General features: G+C 35.5%; 1 long non-coding RNA gene across 2 annotated transcripts; it reads right to left on the minus strand.

Annotated features, from left to right (window-relative positions):
* Positions 1 to 1,304: 1,304 nt before the first annotated feature.
* On the minus strand, positions 1,305 to 7,307 carry LOC103715470. 2 transcript variants are annotated; one of them, XR_005510676.1, is made up of 2 exons: positions 7,083 to 7,307; positions 1,305 to 1,696 (listed from the first exon to the last, which is right to left on the minus strand). It is a non-coding gene; the product is annotated as an uncharacterized LOC103715470 (long non-coding RNA). The 2 variants fall into 2 exon arrangements; XR_005510677.1 differs by having other exon boundaries at positions 1,305 to 1,761; positions 7,083 to 7,283.
* Positions 7,308 to 8,859: the final 1,552 nt, after the last annotated feature.

Here is an 8,859-nt window from a genome sequence, read left to right on the forward strand (position 1 = left end):
GCAGAAGGAAAACCACCATCCAATGCGAACTACTGGAATATGTCGAGCTTAATCAGTAATTATTTTACATGTTAACTCTTACATATTTCCACATGATTCAACCAAGTGAAAAAAAATAAAAATAAAACTTGATTTGGCTTTTGAGCTAGTCATTTTCAATTACCATCCTTTTGAATTAGGCAGGGCTAGTTTAGCTGCTAATCCGAAAAAAAGAAGTCGAACAAATTTGTGTCGAGATCCATTTTACTCTATGGCTCTCCAAGGTCAAGAGTGTTGAATGGTATTATCTCTAAAGATTTTATCTCAACGATAGATCCTTACAAACAGATAAAACTCCCTTCTAAGCTCAAAATAAATAAATAAATAAATGATACTATAACATATCATATTGTTCTAATAACAAAGGGGCCCTAACTTTTCAGAAGAAAACCATAATTGTTTGGCCAAGAAAGACAATCGTGACAGCATTTCTGCCACAAAAAAGGTTGAAATGGTTGTGCACGCAAGTCTACAAGATAGGAGGGTAGGATTTTTTTTAAAAAAATAATAATTATAACTATTATTTAAAAAAAGAAAAGAAGAGAGAGAAACCAAAATTAACCGAGACGTCCGCCGATACTAATTTTACCCGCGCGTCGGCGGCAATCGATGTGTCACATCCACTGTCGTAAGTCGTAACCCAAGGATGTGGAGCGCTTTCAAACGGGTTGGCGCGTGGGTGGGACCGTAACTTACACAGCTGTCTCTGATGCTGCAGTCACCGACCCTCGGTTGTGTTTTGCCGAGCACAGCCGCATTGTACGCCAAACCCTGTTAGTACAAACAAGTGAACAGTAAGGCCCAGCTTGCACTGATGGATAGGCGAGATCACATCTGCCATCTCACCAAAAACCGCCAATGGAATGTTTTATTTTTTAACTTTATTGAATATATCCGAACTCATAGAGCTTGACATACCCGTCTCAGCACAAAACAATAATAATAAAAAACCCTACAAACTATATTAACCAAAATGACATGAATTGCTGGGCTCCCAAACAGCATCATCTTTGTTAGATTGGTCCTAATAACAATCTATATCCATCTTAAGGATGATGCAGCGATTGAACTCAGAAGAGTGCCCACAGACATACATTTGAATAGGCATCTACTCCTATAAAATATATATGAAATTATGAAAGAGTTTACAGCATTCCGAACTACATATATATATATATATATATATATATATATATATATATATATATATATATATATATATATATATATATATATATATATATATATATATATATATATATATATAAAAGAAGGCGAATAGTGCGGCCAACTAGATCAAGAATTTCGCTGGAAAAGTACAAAATCTGAGATTTATGTTTTTTTGTTTTTTTTTAACCCTGAAACTGGAATGCTAATCACTCTTTGGTGGTTGAGTGATATGGCCGGTTAGCTACATATGGAATTCTGGACGGTAAATCCGGCGACAGATTGGAAGAAACATCATGAAAGATATCAATCACTTCATCTTTGCCTCTGTGAAGAGAACATGTTTATTCACACGCGGGTCGTACTTACGAAACTCGAGTTTCTCTGTGATTCTCCGAGGATTCTTTCGCTTAACGTAAAAAAATCCAGTTCCTGCAGCCGAAACCAGCCTGATGAAAATTGATCCACCCTTGGCTTTTCCCATCTATGTCTAGCAAAATAAAGCGAAGAAAAACCAAGTCACCAAATAAGCTTTAGCCTCAGGCGATATTTTATCTGTTCATCATAGCAGAATAAGACATTGGTAGTGAGTTCTTACTACTTCAATATTTGGAAATAAACTAGCAGTCCTAAAATTATCAAAACGGAATTAAAATGGAAGATATAATGATTGAGACATCCGCATCGAAAATTCTTGCAAGAAAACAACAATCATGGGTGTTATGAAGGGATAAAAAAAACAAAGCAGCAGCATGGGAAAGGCAAAATCATTTCACATTGTGTAAATGATTCGGCAATTAAAGAATTGTTCTTAGAAATTGCTTCAGAAATAAATAAATAAATTTATGACTATTCTTATGATTGCTTGAAGCATCCATCCAATATTCGTGCTATCCAACCGACACCTTTTGTCATTGGGGATCAGTAGTGAGGGAATCGACACCAAACAAATGGTTCCTTCACGGTAAATTGATTTCATCTTCTTGTGCTGCCACTATAGTTGCAGGAATTGGTACATGTAAATAGTAGTGCATCAAAAATTAAATATCTCAGTCGATTCTCACAATCAGTGGAAAGTAAATGTTTCGATTTACAATCTGTAGGGATGTCACCAAGAGCTAACAGATGAAAAAGAGCATCCAAAGTATCTAATTGAAAATTTTATATGACAGAACAGTTTGTTGTCATTTAGGCAGAGACCTCAAAGATGTGGGAATCAAGACAGGAAGACTACGATGTGATGCTACACGTGAAGGGTGGATGAATCTGAAAAATAAACATAGTTCTCTACGAATTGAATTTGACACAAACGAGACAAGCAGCATACTGGATCCTTCTGCTTCATTCTGCATGACTCTTACGATACAAAACCCAGTTTGGCCTCAGATATATTAACCGTACATAAATAGATTCAGATTATTAGTTATAGAACTACAATTTGAATACATCAATGTTTAATGTATGTTAGATGGCCATAAAATGTACACCAGTAGTAGTTGTCTGACAAAATGGCAATATTGTTTAGCTGATTAGCTGACTGCAAGTGTGGTCCAAATAAATGCAGCTCAACTTATAGCTCTGCCTTTTCCTTGATAGGAGGGGGCAACATATTGATTATTTTGACTCCCTAGTCACATCCTATGCAAATGTCAACTTTTGCATATTATCATCTAGTAAGGCTTCGAGAATTAAATCAAGGCTACCACCTACTAATCATCTCTTAGTCTCCACTCCTATACAGGGTAAAATCTGTCTTTTAAGTGCAATAAACTAACAATTGTTTGAAAAGATAATCCATGAATTACCAATTATTCAAGATATCAAGAATCACCAACTTAATTAAATTTTTTTAGAGGGTGGGCCTTGGCACACAATGGTAAGATTGCTCCATAGTGATCTAGGTGTCACAAATTCAAAACACAGAAATAGTCTCTCCGTATGCAGGGGTAAGGCTTCATACATTTGACCCCAAACCCACAGTGGCAGGAGCCCCGTGCTCTAGGACGGCCTTTCACACATGTGATCCAAGTTAAGCAGTCAAGATCATGGATATGAAACCTAATTGTAACTTCAACTCAATAATTTCAGGATTCACCCCTTTTGACAAGATAGATCTCCTATCGATAGATTTTATCATTTTGCATACCAATCTTTTAAATCCCAGTGGGATAGGGGTCATCTCGGACATCCTGTCACATTCTTGTGAGAAAACAAGACTGGGACAAAGGTGGGACTCTAAAACTCATCCATGCAGGTAAGAAGAGGAAGAGAAAAGAAAGAAGGGAAGGAAAGAAGAAGAAAAGGAAAAAAAGGAAGGAAAGAATAAGAAAAGGAATGAAGAAAGGAAAGAAGGTGGAAGAAAAAGAAAGAAAAGAAAGAAGAAAGAAAGGAAACAACGAAGAAGACAAAAGGAAATAAAGAAAGGAAGAAAAGAATGAAGAAAAAGGAAAGAATGAAGGAAGGAACAAAGAAGAAAAGAAAGGAAGCAAGGAAGATGGGAGAAACAAAAGAAAGACAAAAAAAAAAACAAAGGAAAAGGAAGGGGAGAGAGACGAAGAGTACCTATCGGGATGGGATGGGACAGTGGGGCATCTCGTTCTATAGAGAAACGAGGACACCCCATCCTATGGGATTTAAAACCTAGCTATGTACAAAGTCTCATCTACAACATTTGCAAGGAATAGCGATTGTGAAAATCAACTTCATAGCATTTCATCTCTCTAGGGAACAATGTATCAAACTAGGACCAACACCCACATTGGTAGAGTTTCAATCATTGTTAAAGTTACATATAAAAGGGCAATCTAGCACACAAGGCTCCTACCATTACGCGTCTGGGATGAGTCACATATACAGAGCCTTACCCTGCATGAGGCGAGGTTGTTTCCATGTTTCAAACTTATGAACTCCGAGTCACAATGGAGCAACCTTACTGTTGCTCTATGGCTCATCCTCTATGGTTCAATGTTACATCTAAAACCCTAAAACCAAAAACCAAAAACCAAATGTTTTAGTTTCAGCCAGAACCTGATATAGAAAAGTGGTGCTGGTTTTGGAGTTCTGGCTGAAAGTAATCCTTGGGGCTAACTTTTGATATCCAATTGGATATATTTGTCATTAATCTAATTGTGTGTATAGCTTTAACATTCGGTTGGAAAAGGGGAGTAACATGTGAAAATCCTTTATTTCTTTAAGATATCGGAAGCATGTTCTCTATAGTCAGTTTACAAGTCTCCAAAACAATTGAAATGATGTGATAATCCAAAAAGATTCAAATGAAAATTAAAGTTTTTAATGCAGCTTGCATATTCTAGGTTTAAACTTCACAGTCATTTCTATTATTATAGTTAAATACAAATGATAAATTACACTCTAAACATAGATTTTGAACATTTTATTAAAAACTTATTTTTTTTGTTCCAGAATAAATCAACTGAAAGTTACATCTAAAGGTTCTAAAGGATGTGGCATATCTGAAATGATGTGAAATTTAATAATTTTTAATGATACTGAAAGTTCCTTCACTTTAGTTGACAATTTTTAACTTTTATTTAATTTCAAAAAAAAAAACAGCTGAAACTAGAGTAGAATCACCAAGACTGAAACTATCTGGTCTGGTCAAAATCAGAACCAAGTATTTAAACCTTGCTGTTCAAGCAAAGAATCTGTTGACCCAGAACCCTTTAAATTAAAGCAACATTCAGAATATTGATGAGCCCAAAAGCATCAAATACCTGTTCAGAGAGAGAATTCCTTAATTCAAGGGCTCCAAATGATATGACTCACATTGTAAGAATTCATGCGGATGTGTGTTTAGTCCCACATCGGCTATGCACTGAGTATATCTTGGAATTTATATAGGGCCAAAGAGCCCAAATAGCACCTTTTGGCTAGCCTTGTTGGATGAGATCATAGGTTGTTACAAATGGTATTAGAGTAGATTCGGCTCATAGCCTATTGGGCTAGAGGACACTGCAGCACAAGCCCATTGGGGCTAACCGTAGGCCGATTATGGTGCTTGTGATTAGATTTGAATAGATTTGAACCTTTATCCTGGCAATGATGCCAAGGTTTAAACGGAGGGAGTATGTGAGGATCCATGCGGGCGTGTGTTTAGTCCCACATCGACTATGCATTGGGTAGATCTTGGAAACTTATATAGGGCCAAAGAACCCAAATAACATATCATGATCCTAAGTGATAATCGTAAGTGACAAGTTAGAGTATTGTCACATGTGAGCTCCAATTGATTAAAGCATTTTAAGTAATTAATAGGTTCCCACAAAAACATTATTAGATTTTAAAGGAACTCTAATATCTAAACCCTAGGCCATGGAATTTATTTGTCATGATGCACTGCTCCATAACAAAGATAACACTACACCATATAGATATTCCTCAAACATATTCCTGGTGCACAGAATAAATTGCTAAATCATGGACATTTGCACGTTGTAGATAACATTAATATGGTTGTGTTAGAGGAATCTCATTAACAAACTCATTATTACTTTTTTTATATATATCTCAAAGACTACTTTGATGCATCCCAAGCATAAAAAATGTCAATCACAACAAGTCTTCACCAATAAGAGTTTGAGATTTGGAGCATATGCAACTAAACATCTTGCATAGAAATAAGAAAATATAATCTCCGTATTCAGGATAGCACTGCACAGAGTTTATTTGAACAAAATGAAGGATGTTTCTATTTCCCACAAACCTTATGAACTCTAAGAATGCTATAAAGATGCATACAGTACTACATGTCATTTTATAAAAATCTTAGGATATACACACACATGTTACTTTAAAAATCAATCAGAAAATATATTTATAAAAAATGATTGCAAAATAATGTTCAGATTTTTCTTCTGCATCTACCATCTCATCTTTCTTTCTTTCTTTTTTTAAGTTCGTTTTTTGTGATTGTGAACATGATATATTTGCTGAAAAATAGCAGAAAAACAGAAAACAATGAAGATTAAGGGAATTCAGTTTAAAACTAATTCTCCTATCAGAAAATTATCAGTAGCAATATTTTGTAATCTTGAATCATCTCAAAATCTTTTCTGGATCCAGCATTTTACAATTAGCTTTTAGTTTTTGTCTGAGAATTTTTGTCCTTGTCTCCTCGAAGAATTCAACTAATCTCATCATCTTTGCTAATTTGGCTACTCTCAAGATTTATCTAATGCAACTCCAACCAGTACTTATGCTATGGTGTGAAAGCATCTTGAAATGAATATATTGTTTATGAAAGATACTTGTCCAACAGTGGGGCAAACAAATCCAAGAAGGGAGGGAGTTACAAATAGAAAGATGGCAGATTTCATTTTGCGAGACATAGAATCATGATTCATGCTCCTCGTGATTTCTGAAGTTTCAATTCTTCCATTTCCGAGCCTTAAATTTACAATTTAAAGCCCGAGACTGTAAGCATACATCATCATGATCTATCAGCAAGAACAAAGGTCAAAATTCTAATAATATGCTAATGCCAAATGAACAAACCGGGAAAAAAAAACAATCATGCCTATATGACTCTAACTTGGTATACAAGAACCAAAGCTGGAGATTTAGTTCTTATTTGCGAAGGATTCAAGCCGTCAAAACTGCAGGACGAGATTATATACAAAGAATTACGAAAATGCATGTACACAAGCACGCATGTTCTAGTAATAGCATTATAGAGATTTTGCTTGCAGGTACAACAAATCAGTATGCAAAACAAAAGATGAAAAATAATTTTTTTTTATCCAACAACAATTTATATAATTCCGCCCAAAACTTAAACCATCCGCCCAAAATTCCAACAAGAACAAAGGAGGAAGAAGAGAGAGAGAATCGTGATACCAAAAATTAAGGAAGCATACCTGATCTTGGCTAGGGTTTTACGAGTTCTACAACTTGCGATCCGCGGGCGCTTCTTCTAGGTAAAGGAGTCGACGGCGAGGTCCGGAGTTCTTGGGCGCGGCGCGGTTTATATTTAGGGCTTCCCTCGATTACTCTCTCGTTGGTGCCGGCCGGGGAGAGTTGGGCTCGAACCGGTCCCGATTCGTGCGGTTTACACTCTGGACCGGACCGGCACTGGGAGTTTATAAATGTCTCGGTCATGCTAGTCGTAGCTCCTCGGTTCCCTTCTATCTTCAAAACTCGATCAAAATTTTCCCATTTTAGCAATACCGTAATCAAAATTTCACCTATTTTGACAAATTTCTTTGCCAGAACAGAGAGACCGAATTCCTTTAAAATCTCTCCATGCAATTTGTCTCCTTCAAACAACCTCTCCCACGTATAAGGAGATTTATCCTTCTGTATTACATTATATTACCAATTAAAACGGCTATAACACTGTTGTTTGAACTTCATTTGACATCCTAATTAACAATTATCATGGCCTTCGATGTAGTCCCATATCGTTTTACCTACTGTTACCACCATGCCTAACCCTCGTCATCGTTGTTGCTATTATGGCATCATATAAATTATTTATATATTTATAAAATTAAATTTTAATTTTATATTAGCATTATTATTGTCGCCACCGCCATGTCATTGTTGTCGCCACCACCTATTGTTACAATAATCGCAACCATTAATGTTGCATTTGCCACCACTTGTTTATAATTTTCTACCTTCAGAATAAAAAATAACTATAACTAATATGTATGCTTTCAATTGTTAAAATATTAGAATGTAAAACTAAAAGTTTTTAATGATATATAACCTCATAGGCTTATAAATTTTCAAATTAATTTTAAAATTAAACAAAATTCATCATCAAATTACATCTAAAAAGTTTTACTATTTTTATTCTTAACTAAAGGAATACTTCCAGTCATAGATACTGAAAGACCAATCCAACAGCAAAGCAAGAGTGAAGATCAGACAATCGACTAAGAAGGTGTCTTGTTGATAGGACTTGAATCAATTGGCACCACTTCAATCGGAGATAGCATTTATATTGGAACACAAATGGTAGACAAAGTTGATAAAGTGTCTTTGGAAACCTTGTAAATTCCTTTTGTTGTAATAAATTCTAGTTCACCAATTTGATAGAAGCTAATATAATTGCATCAAAGAGAAAGTTGGAATGACAGCATATCCAAGCATGTCTATATATTTTTTTTTTCTTTATTTTTCTATATTATAAAATGGTACCGCCTCTTGCAACTCAAGGCAAGGAGTGGTGTTCAATTTGACAAGATATCAGCCCTCACTTTGACTATCGATTTACCGTCCTAGTTTCATGAGCCTTTAACTCAGTGGACAAGGGTTGCAATTTTCGTGTGAAAGACGGATTTACCTTTTCTTGCATGGATCCGCTGTTGGAGCATATAATAGTTGCTTTGAGATCTTTATAGATAGATGAATGAAAGAGTTCAAAGTACTCTGAGTAGCATTGTGGAAAAATTAAAAAAGTAACCGATATTGGTATATGGCACTCTCTACCTTGCCGTTGGTCCGGTAGCTGGAAGATCTCGTTCATGTTTGACATGGGACATGACCCACTATGGTTTTTTTAAGCAATGCACAAGCTTAAAGACTATCCGTGTCATAACTCAATAAAAAAATATCATAAGGTATTATTTGGATTTCTTAATTTTGTATAAGTATCCAAAATCTATCCAGCAAATAACCGATGTGAGA

The sequence above is a fragment of the Phoenix dactylifera genome, chromosome 2 (genome assembly GCF_009389715.1).
Source record: "Phoenix dactylifera cultivar Barhee BC4 chromosome 2, palm_55x_up_171113_PBpolish2nd_filt_p, whole genome shotgun sequence".
NCBI classification, from domain to species: domain Eukaryota; kingdom Viridiplantae; phylum Streptophyta; class Magnoliopsida; order Arecales; family Arecaceae; genus Phoenix; species Phoenix dactylifera.